This window comes from Trachinotus anak, unplaced genomic scaffold, assembly GCF_046630095.1.
Source record: "Trachinotus anak isolate AG129_WGS33_773 ecotype Australia unplaced genomic scaffold, CSIRO_AGI_Tana_v1 ptg000017l, whole genome shotgun sequence".
In the NCBI taxonomy this organism is placed as follows: Eukaryota; Metazoa; Chordata; class Actinopteri; order Carangiformes; family Carangidae; genus Trachinotus; species Trachinotus anak.
This window is the reverse complement of record NW_027273868.1, coordinates 555,491-573,187: the sequence shown is the minus strand read 5'-3', so window position 1 is coordinate 573,187 and position 17,697 is coordinate 555,491.

Genomic DNA, 17,697 nt, shown 5'->3' with positions numbered 1-17,697 from the left:
AATCGTGCTGTCTGACATTTACATGAGCAGGAAATAAAGTGTCACCAAAGCAATTTGTAAAATGCAATAAATCAGGTAAATTTAATTTTGTGAAGGTGAAATATTTATCTCTTTATCAAATGCCTTTTATTATTTGAGATATTTTTAAACCTAAAATTTACTTGCATGAGCTTTGTGACAAGAATGAAATAAAGTAAATTCTTTTAGGCTTCATCAACCAGTGGGAATATTAAAATAATTTAAAATATGTCTTTTTTTCTGGATAGGCAGTTGGTGTTGAGACTATTGACCTCTGCTTTGCTTTGACCACTGCTTCAAAGGCTCTGTAGTAAATGGTGAGTATTCAGATGCTTTGGTTGATTTACTTAATCATATACTTATTTCAGTTTACTTTTAAAATTTGTAGGTACCACCAATTATATAGAGGTAATTTTACACCTTTGTTGAAGCATACACGTGAGGATCTTGAAAGATGGTTTTTCCTACCGATATTTATGTTGGGAAGGATTTAATTACTGAAAATGAATATTTTGCCTAAATTTGTTTATGTATTTCAGGTGCTTCCAATCTTGTTTTCAAGAAAAGTAATTAAAGAAACAAGTTTAGGTACTTTAATTTGGAATGGGAAAAAAACCTTGTATGAGTTTGGCTAGACTTATGAAGCCACAGGAGAAAGGTGGTCTATCTGTTCCTGATATAAGGCTTTATCAGTTGGCTTCACAGCTATGGTACATTGTTGACTGGATCAAGAATGACAATGAATCTGTATGGCTTGAATTAGAATCTTCACAGGTTAATCAGTCATTATGTGGTCTCTTGTTTACTCTTAAGCAAAAGATCAAAGTATTAATTGCTGATAATATGATTATACACACAACTATTAAAGCCTGGCAGGATATAAGAAGACTGGAAGGACGAGAGGGACAACTGTCTTTCCTCTCACCAATACGGGGCAATATGGATTTTTTTCCTGGTACCACATATAGGGGCTTTGAGTTGTGGGACAGTAAAGGGATTGCTACTATTGGAATTATATGAAAAGAAAATATTACTTTCATTTGATCAAATATGTAAAAAAATATATAATTTACCACAAAATTTGTTTTTTAGGTATCTTCAGATATGGAGTTTTATAGCTGAGGGGGCATGGGCCTTTGCCATCAGCCTTCTCCACTGGAGAATGTAGTTTCTGTTGGAAAGAAGAAAGACATTCTGGGCCTTGGCTATAGAGCACTCTCTAAATGTGATAAAGGAAAGCCTGCATTCTTGCCTAGAGAGTAGAACACTGAACTGAATACAGACATTGATGAAGCAATACAAATATGGAGATTGGCAAATAACATCTCAGTCTGTAATAGGATGAAGGAAATTCAATTTAGACTACTTCACCATCTGCAGATTACTCCTCAGCTTAGACATAGAATGGATTGCAATAAATCTGAACTATATATGAAGTGTAATGCTGAGGTCTGGAATTTTATTCATTCTATTTGAACTGCAAATATATTGATGAATACTGGGAAAATATAGTGGATATGTCCAATTCTTGATGTTAAACTGAGCAAGGACCCTATGTGTGTATTGTTTGGGCTGCCAGACAGGCAACTTAAAAATTCACATTCTAAAAGACTTCTATGTATCCTTACTTTTTTTGCAAGAAGAAATATACTGCTGAAATGGATAGACTGTAATCCTCCAACATTAGTTGGTGGCATAAGATTATTTTTGATATGACCAGTAATTTCTTACTCTTAAATTCAGACAAAACTGAAGTTATTGTAATTGGCCCAAAACACCTCAGAGATACGCTATGTGATAATTTACTGACTCCGGATGACATTACCTTGGCCTCCAGTGCTACAATCAGAAACCTTGGTGTCATTTTTGACCAGGACTTGTCCTTTACTTCACATATAAAGCAAGTCTCTAGGACAGCCTTCTTCCAGTATTGCAAAAATCAGACCCATTCTGTGTCCAAAGGATGCTGAAAAGCTAGTTCATGCATTTGTTACCTCAAGACTGGACTACTGTAATTCTTTATTGTCAGGATGTCCCAAAAATTCAGTAAAAAGCCTCCAATTGATCCAAAATGCGGCAGCATGAGTACTGACAGGAACTAGGAAACAAGATCACATCTCTCCTGTGTTAGCTTCTCTGCATTGGCTCCCTGTAAAATCCAGGATAGAATTTAAAATCCTCCTTCTCACCTACAAAGCCATTAATGGTCAGGCACCATCGTACCTTGGAGAGCTTATAGTTCCCTATTTTCCCAATAGGACACTTCGCTCTCTAAATGCATGTCTACTTGTGGCTCCCAGAGTTTGTAAGAGTAGAATGGGTGGCAGAGCCTTCAGCTATCAGGCTCCTCTCCTGTGGAACCAGCTCCCAGTGTGGGTTTGGGAGGCAGACACCCTCTCTACCTTTAAGATCAGGCTTAAAACTGTCCTGTTTAGTAAAGCTTATAGTTAGGGCTGGCTCGGGTATGTCCTGAACCATCCCTTAGTTATGCTGCTATAGAGCTAGACTACTGGGGGATTCCCATGATTCACTGGGCGCTCTCTCTCTCTCTCTCTCTCTCTCTCTCTCTCTCTCGCGACTACTTTATGCCATTAACTTTGTATTTTTTTCTCTCCCGTAGTTTGTGCTTCTCCTCTCTCTCCCTCTCTCTGTCTTCATTCTGCAGATATCTCTGCCTCTGGAGCAGCAGGATCCAGATCCACCACTACTCATCATTACTATTAATCACTGTTATCTGTCATTATTATTGATAACACCATTACCGACACAGCTGTTCCTGGTCTCTCTCTCTCTCTTTTCTCCTCTCTCCTCCCCCCACCCCCCCTTTTTTATCTCCTCCTAAACCCAACCGGTCAAGGCAGACGGCCGCCCACCCTGAGCCCGGTTCTGTTGGAGGTTTCTTCCTGTTAAAAGGGAGTTTTTCCTCCCCCCTGTCGCCAAGCGCTTGCTCTTTGTGGGAACTGTTGGGTTTTTCTCTGTAACAAAGTAAGTAAGTACCTTATGCTGTAAAGTGCCTTGAGATAATGTATATTATGATTTGGCACTATACAAATAAAATGGAATTGAATTGAATTGAATGACTGATTTGCTAAAGGGTTGCCTGAATCATAACATATAAGTGCTCTGTAGTTACTGAAATCACCACAGCAGGATGCTCAACTAACCCAGTTCATAGAGCAATTGAAAAATGTGGCCCTCTTAGCCCTTCTTATAAATGTCAACAGTAGTACAAAGGAAAAATTCTGTATTTTTCTTGCAATTGTTTGCAAAAATGTTGATGAAAAATATATGGTTATGACAAAGTGTTAGAACTTCCTCTGCAAGATCTTAAAGCTCTAGAGGACCATGGTGTGTATGTCCCTTTGTTAGGCAAGTCGCTTAGTGGTACAGTGCAGAGTGTTATTGCTGATAACTTAGGGGCTCATAGTAATGCAGGCTTCAATGAAAGTTTTATAGGCAATTTCTTTTGTTGTTTTTGCAGTGCAAAGAGTTGTGATGTTAGGTCGGACTGTGTTGCATCTGGTGCTTTCAGTCTGAGAACTAAAGAGGTGTATGCAGATCGTGTAACGGCAACTCTTGAGAATAATGCCAAATTGCTTTGGAGTTAAATGAGAGTGTGTTTTAACCAAAAATTTGTCTAATTTTCACACTGTTTCTCATTCACATTGCTCATGATGTTTTTAGGGTATTGTGCCAGTCGAGCTGGCTTACTGCCTGGCATCAATGATATCAAAGAAGTTATTTACATTAGATGGCCTGAATAAAGCTATTTCCTTCCCCCTATAAATGGCCAGACAAAACAAATAAACCACATGTTGTATCACAGAGTTTCTTGGGTTTGAAAACTATTGGAGGCAATGCCTATGAAAATTGGAGTTTACTGAGGTTACTCCCATTTTTGATTGGACCTCTAGTGACAGAAAATGAACCTGCATGACTGGTGTTAATGGATTTAAAAGTTATTGTTGAGTTAGTTGTTGCTTCTGTGCATACTGATGAATCCATATCATACCTTGAAAGCAAAATAACTGAGCACAGGCAGAGGTACCAAGAGCTGTTCCCTGGTTTCAGGCTTATACACAAGCACCACTATCTCAAGCACTACCCTCAGATGATGAGGTGTTTTGGCCTTCTTGTCACACTCTGGACAATGCGATTTGAAGCTAAACATAGTTTCCTCAAACAGATTGTAAAGCACAAAAGTTTCTTTAAGAATGTACCTCTGACTTTGGCTTCAAAACATCAGCATATGATTGCTTTCCACATAAACTCACCATCCTGCAGTAAATTTTGCCTTGATGTACCTGGTCTGTCCACAGTTCCAGTTGATGTACTGAAAGAGGAAGTGGCTCAGGCTATTAGGTCAAAATACCTCAACACATCTGAAGTGCATCTTGCTAAGAATGCATCAAGTAGTGGCATACCCTACAGTAATGCTATGATAGTTGTCTATGGCTCAGCAAGTGGATTGCCAGATTTTGCTGAAATTATTCAGATGTGTGTTATAAATGAGGAGTTGTTCCTCATTGTGAAAGTGCTGTGTGGGTGGTACAGTGCACAATACAGAGCCTTTGAACTTAGCTGGTCACCATCAAGTGAAATAAAGCTTGTGGCACTCGGTGAACTCACTGACACCTATCCACTGGCCAATTATATGATTGAAACAAGCCGCATGGTGACCTTAAAAAAGGCATATCCTCATAAAAGGTTAGTTGACCACCTGACTGATAATGAACAGGTAGTTAATTCTGGGTATATTTGTTGTGCCATACTATCAGTGCAAGTTTTTGCCTGCTAACCATGGCCAAATTATAAAATGAAACACTTGACTTAATTTCTCAATCTAACTTTTAATTTGAAAATGAGAAATCTAACATCCTGTTGAATAAATGTCCTTACGTAACAAAAAGTGTGTGTTATCATAATATCCAAAAACCTTGTTGAAATTGAATCTTTTTTATCCTCTTCACAGACTAAGACACAGAAGGATGAATACTGCAGTCATTCTCAGAGTAATCCTGGGTGACAACAGCAGCCAAAGGTTGATTTTCCAAAATGGACTTCATGGATCTGTTGATGAACTTGTTAGTGAGGTACAAAGACAATGTGGTCTTAACTTCAGACTTTAGTTCATGGATCCACTATTTGGAAATTAGTTCATGAAGTAACAGGATAGAGAGACCATCAGAATCATGGTCTGGAGACTCTGATGTGAGCCTTGAGCATCTGAGAGTGGAACTTCTTTCAGATGTTAAGAAGAGGAACAACAGGGAGGCAGTGAGGATGAAAATGGAAAAGACGTTTGTATATAGGAGATATGAAGTGGTTTGTGACACACTGTGATAAAAGACGTCCAGGCAAGATGGCTGGCACTCTTTGAAGTAAATGAATGAAATTTGCTTAGGTCATGGTATTGTTATGCAAGTAGGTATTGATTAAATATGCTGATTGTACAGTGGAAGCTTTGAGGAAATGGTGCTGAGTCTCAGAATTGTTCAGTGTCCACACTTTATCCTTGTTTGTATTTTATTTTATTGATGCCTGGGGCATGTCCCATTACCAAAGTTCAACTGGATCATGTATTCTTTGAATATTTTGGCTTTGTCTAAAAAAAATTAACTTAAAAAATAAACAAATGTCTTGCTCTCTTTGTCTCCCTTGACTTAGGATGATGACGTTGATGTTGAGCAGGAATGCGTTCTCTGAGGGCTGTGTGTGTACCTCAACGAGGAACCCAGCAAATCTGGTGAGAGAGTATGTGGTGAGACCAGCAGGTTAAAATTTCAGATGACCAGAAACATGGCTTAAGATAAATGGTGATTTTAGTTTATGAGATATTAGGAGTGAAACACTGCAAAAATATTTTCTCCTGCAGGTTAACCATGCTTTAGATTCACGTTGTGGTAGAGCTGAAACAATTTATTAGAACAGCTGCAGATAAATTTTTTGACTTATAAATTTGATTATCAATTATTTCAGTTTTCAAACAAAAATATCTTAACAGTTCCATCATCTCAAATCTAGAAAAATTATGGTTTCCTTTATCATATATATGATAGAAAACTAAACATTTGCTCTAACTGGACTGTTGGTGGTATAAAGCAAGATGTTACCTTATGAAGTATTTTTAGACAAAATTGTATTGATTTAATTGAGATTGATGAATAGATTGAAGAAACTAATCCTCAGATTAACTGATAATAAAAATGTAAATTGCAGCTGTACATTGTGATATGCCATTTAATACACATTCATTATGATAGTTTAAATTGACATATTTTAAATACACAAACATTTGCTAACCGATCCCTTTTTAGGTATTATACAAACTGTATTTTTTAGCAAAAGTGCCATAAAATGGCAGTAGCTACGTCTGCAGTAGTGTGGCAAGCCTCTGAATTTCCCACACCACATTCCTGAAAAGGTTTCACAATGAAAGTCTTTATGAAGAAATGAAGGGATTACGTTCACTGAAAAGCTAGACGGCTTTTAATTTGAAACAGATACAGGAAGTGTTGAGTTTGTATGAATAGCATATTACAATAATGAAAATTTATCAGGGCAGACAGGTGCAGGTCAGACAACAAGTAGGCTTAAATACTAAAAATGACCAATTGTACTTAACAAACACAGGAATTTAGAGGTTTCTATATTAATAAATACAGCAAACATTCAGCGTAATAGTTCTCAAAAACAGAGTGAGCTGCCATGGACCTCTGATGCTCCTTCATTGCATTTATGCTGGACATTGGACAAGCACTTATGCAATTCTCTTGCACTTTCTTTATGTATGTTTTTGCAGTATTTACCTGTAGTATGTCGTCTAGGTTGTTTTCAGAAGAAGGGTCATGTGTTCTAAAATGTACTTCTTGCATCAAAGTGCCTCACCAGATTTGCAGATTTCTCTTAAGCTAATTTAGTAGCTAAAAGGTCTATTCACCCCCTAATTTGGATTTGGGGGCAATTTTCTTTTTTTTTCTATTGCAGTTTGTTTACTGTGGAATATTGTGAGAAAGCAAGCCATTATAACTCTTTAATTTCTGAGCCATTGTCAAACAAAGAGATGCCAGGACACTCTAACAAAGCTCAAGTTCTCAAAAACAATCAATATGTTGCTTTGTTCTGGCAATGTGGACACAACACAGTTGCCCACACTCAAAAAAGTTTGACCATTGTCTACTTAAAAAAATTAAGGCAACAAAGTGACATTTAATATAATTGAATAGATTTTAATTCCTTCAACTTTGATTAAAAACTATTGATTTAATAGAGTAAATTTAAACAAAACTATTAAATACAAAATAATAAAATTATTGGATGAAATATTTTGGACTTACTAATAATATGGCAAAGGTTGAGTAAATCCAAATCAATTTTACAGGGCAAACTGATTAATATTTATCTGAGAAAAAGTAATTTGGATTTACCAAATATCTGTGGAAAAAGTGATTTATATTTACTAATTAATTGAATGGAATTAATTCATATTTACTGATTACCTGGATGAAATTGATTTGGATTCAATAAATGAAATAAGTTGTTCCAACTTACAATTGGTACCACATGACATGAAATCTATTGAATATTACTGATTGTCACTTTGTTGCCATAATTTTTTTATGTTGACTCTACTTAATACCATGCCTTTTTGTTGCAAGAATTTACTGGAGGTCAGTTAACAAATTACTATATGTAGGAAAACGGCAGATAAACATTTATTTGTGTAACTTTGTTTACACATACATTTTCAACATTTTTCAAAAATATTTTTGTGCAAAATGCCAAAATACAAAGAAACAGAGAGAAAGGCCATAAAAACATCAACAATGTGTACAATAGGGATGTGTATGCTGGCAATCTGTTTACCGGTATTATGTATTTTGATCAAGGCAATTAGGAAGTGAAATCACATTCATTTCAAGGAAAGTTGAGAGAGATCTACAAATTCATCCTAAGTGCAGAATGACCTATGACCTGGCAGTGTTTTTAGACTACAAAAAAAAAAATTTTTTCTTTTAATATGAAAACTGAGATTGTTAAGGCCAATATGGTTTAAACAGTTAACAGAAATCAAAACATCCCTGTGTTAACAGGTACTTCATTTGGTTTGGTTCTTTACTAACTTAAGTGGCATTCAAAGCATTAATTTGTGCAAATTCAAATAACTCTATTAAAATGCTTTAATAGACATATTGTATCCCTGGTGTACACAACAGAATCACAGCAGCAAGTCCCTTAAATGAGTTTTTTTTTCTGAACACACAAGAGTAATTATCTGCAGCACTGAAACTCAGACAATGCCTCTAAGTAAACCATGTGACAGTGACTTAACAATTCTTCAAAAGACAATCTGTGAAACATCAACAACTACATCAGACAAAACATATGATGTATATTTCCAAATTTTCTTTCCAGAATGGCAGGAGCTTTGTGGCCTGTAAGCAGTGTGATACAGTATTTCTGGAGAAAAACAAAGGCACTTGCTGTTTGAGGCAGTTAACTTCCTCATTGTCAAATCAGTATAACTTATAGTATAACAACTAACAGTGGCACAAAACAGAGGTAAAGACCCAGCAGAATATCGTTCATCTTCATAATGGAGCAGTGAGGTGGTGTTGCAAGAAAAACCAGAAGAATCATGAAGACCAAAAGGAGTGTCTGGTTTTGCTGTGGACTGTCTCTGGCCTACATATGACCTAAGCTAGTGGCTGAGTATTAGTCCATCAAGGGGCTCTGTGTTTTCAAAACACAACTCTCACTGTCCTGGTAATAATGCAGCATTATCATTTGCATATTACTTCTGGCTTCCAAGCTACAAAAACACTTACTTGTGCCAGTTTTAAGTCCAAAGTATAACATCACCTTCAAATGAGTATGGATAACATATTTATTCTGAACAAGACTTGAACACTTAACTACAGCACAGAATTGCTGAGCACTCTAGTGACCTTTAAGGTCACTTTCTTAAGCCAGTGGCTTGCTCTTGAGGCTGTTCACTTTTGGGAAAAGCTTTGAACAATCCAGTTTGAGGAAGAGTTTCTGAAAGGCTTCAAAAGTGTACCTGAGCTCCTTGGGATATGCGAGATTCATGGCATACATCAAACCAATGAGCATGGCGCAAGCCCTTGGAAAGTTACCCAGAGCGGTCAGGACCTTTGTTCCGTCTATTACGATTCCGATGTCCTCTGTACCTTCTGACAGATTAGTCTGGATGCTGTAGATTTTCATCTCTTGTACAGCAAGGTCCTGTGCCACACTGCCTTCCTCTGCATCCTACCATAACAACAACATTTTGTATTATAGACTGTACAGCTAAAGGAAATGGTCCTAAATAAATAGAGAATGAGAGAGAGAGAGAGAGAGAGAGAGAGAGAGAGAGATATGCCTTTCAACTTACATCATACTCTTTAAAGAGCTGATCGGCAGATTTCCCAAAGTACAACATCAGACACTGGATGACAACGTCTCTGGTTATGTTGATGGTAGGATTGCTAGGAGCCTGAAATAACATAAATTAATATTACACAAGGTCATGGTTTAGTGTTTGATGCTAGGAGGCTTGTGTTATTTTGAAAGAAAGACCACTGTCAATGATCCTTTTCTGTGCTGTGAGAGACCAGTTTTATGAAACACTTCCTGTCTTAAATGAGGTTTTCAGAGGACCAGCTATGACTCCAGAAAGTCACTGGTCTGGGAAAAGGAAAAATAAACTTCCATAAAACCAAAACACTTTGAATGTTATGTTTATCATTGACCCTGGTAGGTGAGTTTTGTGACTTTTGGACAGACTAGCTGCTTCCCTGTTTATATGTTTTATGATAAGATATGCTGCTGGGTGTACCTTCAAATTTACAGTAGAGGAAGAGAAACAATATCATTTTAACTCAATTTTAACTCATGAAGAGACTGCCAATGTAGGCTATTTCCCAAAATGTTGACATTAAAGCAGCTAGAAAATAGGGGTGAGTGGCAGCTGTTGTTTAAAGAGACAGATGTTTACATTTATACAGAAAATACACTAATACAGTATATGTGTAAGACACAAAAAGCACATTGTTTATAATCAGTGTATAAAAAATGAAGACATTTTGCCCAAGCTAATTGAATGGTCACAGTTCTATAGACAGTCAAATGTAAACATGTCCTCCTGCAGATATAGTATACATTTAAATAAATTAAAAAAAATATAATATGGCCAAACATACAGTAGGATATCTTTAGTAGGATAGTCTGCAACCTCAATCCCATGGTCCCGCCCTTTGAGTGGAAGAGGTTCAGAAGCCTGGGAGAGTATTCATCCAGCTTGGACATGAACTTTGACTCCAGGTGCACTGTAGTAATTCTGTGGAACTCATCCTGGATCTAAAAGACAAATGATGTAACTTGTGAAAAAGGACTAAAGCCGGCCGTTTTTTACTGTTCCTCGAGTATAAAAATGTTAGCAATCAAGTAGCCGCAGTATCTTTCAGCTGATATTATTCAAACAAAAATGAGTAAAATGCAATTGATAAATAATTCAAATGTGATAAAATCAACATAATAATATACCAAACTGCATTCAGACATTTTTTTCATGTATAGATTACTAGTATTTATTTTGTACATATTAATTTAGCCCAATCACACTTTTTACAGTGCATGCTTGCCCCTTGGCATTTATGGACAAGCACTTGCACTGCCTTTATGTACTGTAATATGGTGGAACCTCAGTCATATCACAGTGAAAGACAAGATCTGCCATCGGGATATTAAACTGTTGGCAGTTGGTCTTAGACCTTGCTATGTACTGAGGGAGTTCTCTCACGTCGCCATTGTTGTTTACAGTTGACCACAGGTGGAGCCTGGAGTCAAGTGTGACAGCATTCATGAGATTGTTGCAAGAGTACAGACCCAGCACTCTGATGCATTCATTGCAGTCTAGAGTGATTTTAATAACATCACCCTGACCTCTCACCTGTCTGGCTTTGTTCAGTATGTAGACTGTCCCACAAGGGAAAATAAGACACTTGATCTGTTATATTCAAACATTGAGGCTTACACTGCTTCAGCTCTACCACCACTTGGCAGATCAGATCATAATCTGGTTTTTCTTCAGCCTTCCTACAAACCCTGTGTAATGAGGTAGGCTGCAACCACACTTATTCAAGAACAGGACCCTGGAGGCCAGCAAGTCTCTAAGGGTCTGTTTTGAGTGCAATGAATTGGAATGTACTGTTGGAGTCACAGGAAAATGACTACAGCAAGGACAGTGATCTTGATAGATAGATAGATAGATAGATAGATAGATAGATAGATAGATAGATAGATAGATAGATAGATAGGGGTAGACTGTACCACAGATTACATTAATTTCTAGGCATGTGCAACATTAGCTGAAGAGGAGATTATAGCAGGTGAAGGAGGATTGTGGAAGGGGATGAGGACCGGGCCAATTCTTACTTGGATGAGTCAGAGCTAGAAGGGATGGGTGTGGATCCCTCCTTCATGTCCTGGATTATGGATTACCACATAAAACAACCATAGTATGTCAGGCTGGGTAACTGTGTCTCAGGGACAGTGGTGAGCAGCACTGGGGCTCCACAGGTGACTGTTCTGGCTCCATTCCTGTTCACCGCATACGGTGTGAATGAAGAATCAACAAGAAGTGACTCCTCCAAGACCAAGGAGATGGTCATTGACAGGTCTAGGCCAACCATTCAGTCAGTCAATGTTTGAGGGAAGGACAATGAGGTGGTGCACACTTATAAATACCTAGGAGTTCATCTGGACAGTAAACATATTCTGGAAGGGGCAGAGCTGGCTGTTTTTCCTCAAAAAGCTCAGTTCCTTTGACATCTGCTGTAAAATGCTGCACGTGTTTTATCAGTCAGTTGTGGCAAGTGTCCTCTTTCATACTGTGGTCTGCTGGGGCAGTAGCATGTTAGACAAGAACAAAAGGAGACTTGACAAGCTAGTTAAAACGGCTGGATCTGTGCTTGGCAGGATATGCAAACCATCTTGGACAATACCAATCACCCTATACTGTACGTAGATTGTTTTTTTAAACCAGTTATTAACTTTTAATCTTATTTTATATAATGACCTGGTGATGATGCTTTTTACAAGAGACATGCTTTACCTTAAGATCTTAGCATATAGCCTTAAAGTGATTATATTAAGTCCCTTTTACAAGATTCTCTTTTTAAAACAACAACAGCACTTTTGAAGTCTTGTACATACAGTGAAGCTGTGGGGTGCACAGTCCCTCCATCTCTGAACAAAACTAGGTGATTCCTGATTATATCTCATACAGTGTTTCACGGGTGGTTTCACAGCTGTGTTTTTCAGTCATAAGGCCAGAGACACACTGGATGCGGCTACTGAATGGCTTTCATTCGTTTTCATTTCAGCGTGCACATTAACAGATTAGAGTGGACACATTGCCTGCATGAGACCTCTCAAGTCGCGTGACTTGCTAATTTTCCACGCTTGTGTTGGGGCACAGGTAGGGGCAATTTGGTTATTGGCGTATAATATTAATGATTATCAGAAGCAGAATCAGAATCAGAATCAGTTTTATTGCCAAGTATGTTTTCACATACAAGGAATTTTTTCTGGTGATTGGTGCAATTGAGGATCAGGGGGATCAGCAACAGTGGGGCTCTCTAGCCTTGTTGATAAGGCTAATAGCAGATGGGAAGAAGCTACTTTTGGGGTGAGAGGTTTTGGTCCTGAAGGACCACAGCCTTCTGCCAGAGGGGAGTGTCACAAAAAGTTTGTGTCCAGGGTGGGAGGAGTCAGCTACAATCTTCCTTGCACGCCTCAGAGTCCTTGAGGTGTACAGGTCCTGGAGGGATGGAAGATTGCAGCCAATCACCTTCTCTGCAGAGTGGATGATACGCTGCAGTCTGTTATTGTCCCTCTCCGTGGCAGCAGCGTACCAGATGGTGATGGAGGAGGTGAGGATGGACTCAATGATGGAGGTGTAGAAGTTCACCATCATAGTCCTTGGCAGGTTGAACTTCTTCAACTGCCTCAGGAAATACATCCTCTGCTGAGCTTTTTTGATGAGGGAGCTGATGTTCAGCTCCCATTTGAGATCCTCTGTGATTGTGGTTCCCAAGAAGCGGAAATGCTCCACGGTAGCCACGGGGGAGTCGCACAGGGGGTGGGTGGGGCTGGGCTCTTCCTGAAGTCCACTATCATTTCCACTGTCTTCAGAGCGTTTAGCTCTAGGTTGTTGTGCCTGCACCAGGTCACCAGACGGTCAGTCTCCTACCTGTAGGCAGACTCATCGCCATCAGAGATGAGTCCAATGAGAGTGGTGTCGTCTGCAAACTTCAGGAGCTTGACAGACTGATGGCTGGAGGTGCAGGTGTTAGTGTACAGGGAAAAGAGCAAAGGAGAAAGAACGCAGCCTTGCGGGGATCCAGTGCTGATGGTCTGGGAGTCAGACACATGCTTTCCTAGCTTCACGTGCTGCCTCCTGTCAGACAGGAAGTCGGTGATCCACCTGCAGGTGGAGTCAGGCATGCTCAGCTGGGAGAGCTTGTCCTGCAGCAGAGCCAGGATGATGGTGTTGAAGGCAGAGCTGAAGTCCACAAACAGGATCCTGGCATAGGTCCCTGAGGAGTCCAGGTGCTGGAGGATGAAGTGGAGAGCCATGTTGACGGCGTCATCTACAGACCTGTTGGCTCTTTAGGCGAACTGCAGGGGGTCCAGGAGTGGGTCAGTGATGGATTTGAGGTGGGACAGGACAAGGCGCTCAAATGATTTCATGACCACAGAGGTCAGGGCAATGGGTCTGTAGTCATTTAGACTTGTGGGCCTTGGTTTTATGGGGACAGGGATGATCAGAATCAGAATCAGAATCAGTTTTATTGCCAAGTATGTTTTCACATACAAGGAATTTTTTCTAGTGATTGGTGCAATTGATCAGCAACAGTGGGGCTCTCTAGCCTTGTTGATAAGGCTAATAGCAGATGGGAAGAAGCTATTTTTGTGGCGAGAGGTTTTGGTCCTGAAGGACCGCAGCCTCCTGCCAGAGGGGAGTGTCACAAAGAGTTTGTGTCCAGGGTGGGAGGAGTCAGCTACAATCTTCCCTGCACGCCTCAGAGTCCTTGAGGTGTACAGGTCCTGGAGGGACGGAAGATTGCAGCCAATCACCTTCTCAGCAGAGTGGATGATACGCTGCAGTCTGTTATTGTCCCTCTCCGTGGCAGCAGCGTACCAGATGGTGATGGAGGAGGTGAGGATGGACTCAATGATGGAGGTGTAGAAGTTCACCATCATAGTCCTTGGCAGGTTGAACTTCTTCAATTGCCTCAGGAAATACATCCCCTGCTGAGCTTTTTTGATGAGGGAGCTGATGTTTAGCTCCCATTTGAGATCCTGTGTGATGGTGGTTCCCAAGAAGCGAAAATGCTCCACGGTAGCCACGGGGGAGTCACACAGGGAGATGGGGGTGGGTGGGGCTGGGCTCTTCCTGAAGTCCACTATCATTTCCACTGTCTTCAGAGCGTTTAGCTCTAGGTTGTTGTGCCTGCACCAGGTCACCAGACGGTCAGTCTCCCACCTGTAGGCAGACTCATAGCCATCAGAGATGAGTCCAATGAGAGTGGTGTCGTCTGCAAACTTCAGGAGCTTGACAAACTGATGGCTGGAGGTGCAGGTGTTGGTGTACAGGGAGAAGAGCAGAGGAGAAAGAACGCAGCCTTGTGGGGATCCAGTGCTGATGGTCTGGGAGTCAGACACGTGCTTTCCTAGCTTCACGTGCTGCCTCCTGTCAGACAGGAAGTCGGTGATCCACCTGCAGGTGGAGTCAGGCATGCTCAGCTGGGAGAGCTTGTCCTGCAGCAGAGCCGGGATGATGGTGTTGAAGGCAGAGCTGAAGTCCACAAACAGGATCCTGGCATAGGTCCCTGAGGAGTCCAGGTGCTGGAGGATGAAGTGGAGAGCCATGTTGACGGCATCATCTACAGACCTGTTGGCTCTGTAGGCGAACTGCAGGGGGTCCAGGAGTGGGTCAGTGATGGATTTGAGATGGGACAGGACAAGGCGCTCAAATGATTTCATGACCACAGAGGTCAGGGCAATGGGTCTATAGTCATTTAGACCTGTGGGCCTTGGTTTTTGGGGACAGGGATGATGGTGGAGGATTTGAAGCAGGCTGGCACGTGGCAGGTCTCCAGTGAGGTGTTGAAGATGTCTGTGAACACCAGAGACAGCTGATCAGCACAGTGCTTCAGGGATGATGGAGAGACAGAGTCAGGACCGGCTGCTTTGCGGGGGTTCTGCTTCTTAAAAAGCCTGTTGACATCTCTCTCCAGGATAGAGAGAGACGTTCCTTTGGTAGGGGAGGAGGGGGGTTCTGATGTGGCTCTGATGTGGAGGTTAGTGTCAGGCTTGTCCCATTGTCTTTCAAAGCGGCAGTAGAACTCATTCAGATCATTGGCCAGACAGAAGTCGTTAATGGAGTGGGGGGGTTTAGGTTTGTAGTTTGTGATCTTTCTGAGCCCTTTCCAGACAGAAGCAGAGTCGTTGGCTGAGAACTGGAGCTGAAGTTTCTCAGAGTACAGTCGTTTAGCTTCTCTCACCGCCTTGCTAAACCTGTACTTGGACTCTTTAAACCTGTCCCTGTCCCCACTCCTGAAAGCTTCCTCCTTTTGCCTCCTGAGCTGACTGAGCTTAGCTGTGAACCAGGGTTTGTCATTGTTATAACTCACCCTGGTGCGTGATGGGATACAGCAGTCCTCACAGAAGCTGATGTATGACGTCACAGCCTCTGTGAACTCATCCAGACTGTTGGAAGCAGTCCTGAACACTTCCCAGTTAGTGCACCGCTTCGATATCTTCACGACAGGTTTACACAGTTTTAGTTTCTGCCTGTATGTGGGAATCAGGTGGACCATGACATGGTCAGAGTGGCCCAGTGCAGCCCGGGGGACGGCGTGATAAGCCCACTGATTGTGGTGTAACAGTGGTCCAGAATGTTCCCCTCTCTGGTCGGGCAATTAACAAACTGTCTGTATTTGGGCAGTTCGTGGCTGAGGTTATCTTTGTTAAAGTCACCAAGGACAATAACTAAGGAGTCCGGGTTGGTCCGCTCCACACACAGTATGTGATCGGTGAGCGCCCGCTGTGCCTCCTGCACGTTGGCCTGTGGTGGGATGTAAACACCGACCAGAATGATTGAGGTGAACTCACGGGGGGAGTAGAAGGGCCTGCAGTTTATGATGAAAGTCTCCAGGTCAGGAGAACAGTGCTGCAGGATCACTGTCACGTCTCTGCACCAGCCACTGTTAGCATAAAAGCAGATTTCTCCACCTTTCGTTTTGCCGGACAGAGTTGGAAGCCGGCCAGCTCCAGCGCAGAGTCCGGAATCGATCCACACAGCCACGTCTCCGTGAAGCACAGGACGGCAGATGAAGAAAAGTCTCTGTTCTTCTGCACCAGTAGCTGAAGTTCATCCAGCTTGTTGGGCAGTGAACACATGTTGGAGAGAAATACACCTGGGAGCGGTGTGCGGAGTCCGCGCCGGCAGCAGACGCGCAAGCGCACTGGCACGTTTTCCTCTCCTCCAGCGTTTCACTGCGAGAGTAACAGTCAGTGCACCTCTGACCAAAATGTCCAATAATTCCACAGGTGAGTCGAGAAAGGTGGGAAAAAGATCCACTGGAGTTGTTTCTCTGATGTTAATGAGCTCTTCTCTGGTGAAAGAGCTCCGGAAACCAAAGCAGAAAACTGAATTTACAAAGAAAATAAGGCAAAAAAGTGCGCACCAAAACACAGAGGCAGCCATCCACGGCGCCATGGCAACAGAATGATCAGTGATAATCACCAATATATATATAAATGTTTACTACAAGTAGTAACCTCGGGGCACCACCCTGTCACCAGGGACCAATGACCAAATTGATGGCTCAAAATACAATCTCAGAAGGTTGGTTGAAGGATAAATTTGAGCACTGACTGTTGTGAATCCAGCTGTTATCACAAATATAATCACAATAATCACAGACAACGACGAGTTAAATTATAACAGGATTTATTAATAAGAGTAATAATTATTCAGAATAACATTACTTATTATTAAACCGATTATAATTCAACTATAACTAAAACAAACATTGGTTACTAACTAGATAATTACAGGCAAAACACATATGTAACAAGTGTGTGTGTGTGTGTGTGAGTGAGAGAGAGAGAGAGAGAGAGAGAGGATGATGACGAAGTCACGTGAGTGACGTGTCAGTAGGAACCAAGATGGCGGCAGTGTGAGGTACTTGCTAGAGCCAAGATGGCGGCAGACCACAGAGCATGAATGGTGTGAACAACGAGAACAAAGGGAGGGGCTCTTGAGCTTTACGTGTTATGACGTGATTACACTCTAGGGCAGCCTGAATGTGAGAGAGATGTAGATGAGATGCATGATTGGGAGAAAAGAGGGAGAATAAAGGTGAAGAGAGGAAAGAGTCCACAAGAGATCGTCACCACAGTTAATAATCACCACAATATCACTACATAATAACGGAGCCAGTGAACCGGAGTTCGTCTGGTCGGATATTGGTCCTTTAACTAGTGATATTTGGCTTATTAAGCTGATCACAGTGAACGATCTAAACAACAAGATATGCAGCACTTATAAGTCAAATAGCAAAATAAAACACGTTGCACTAATTGTGTCTCTGCCCAGACATC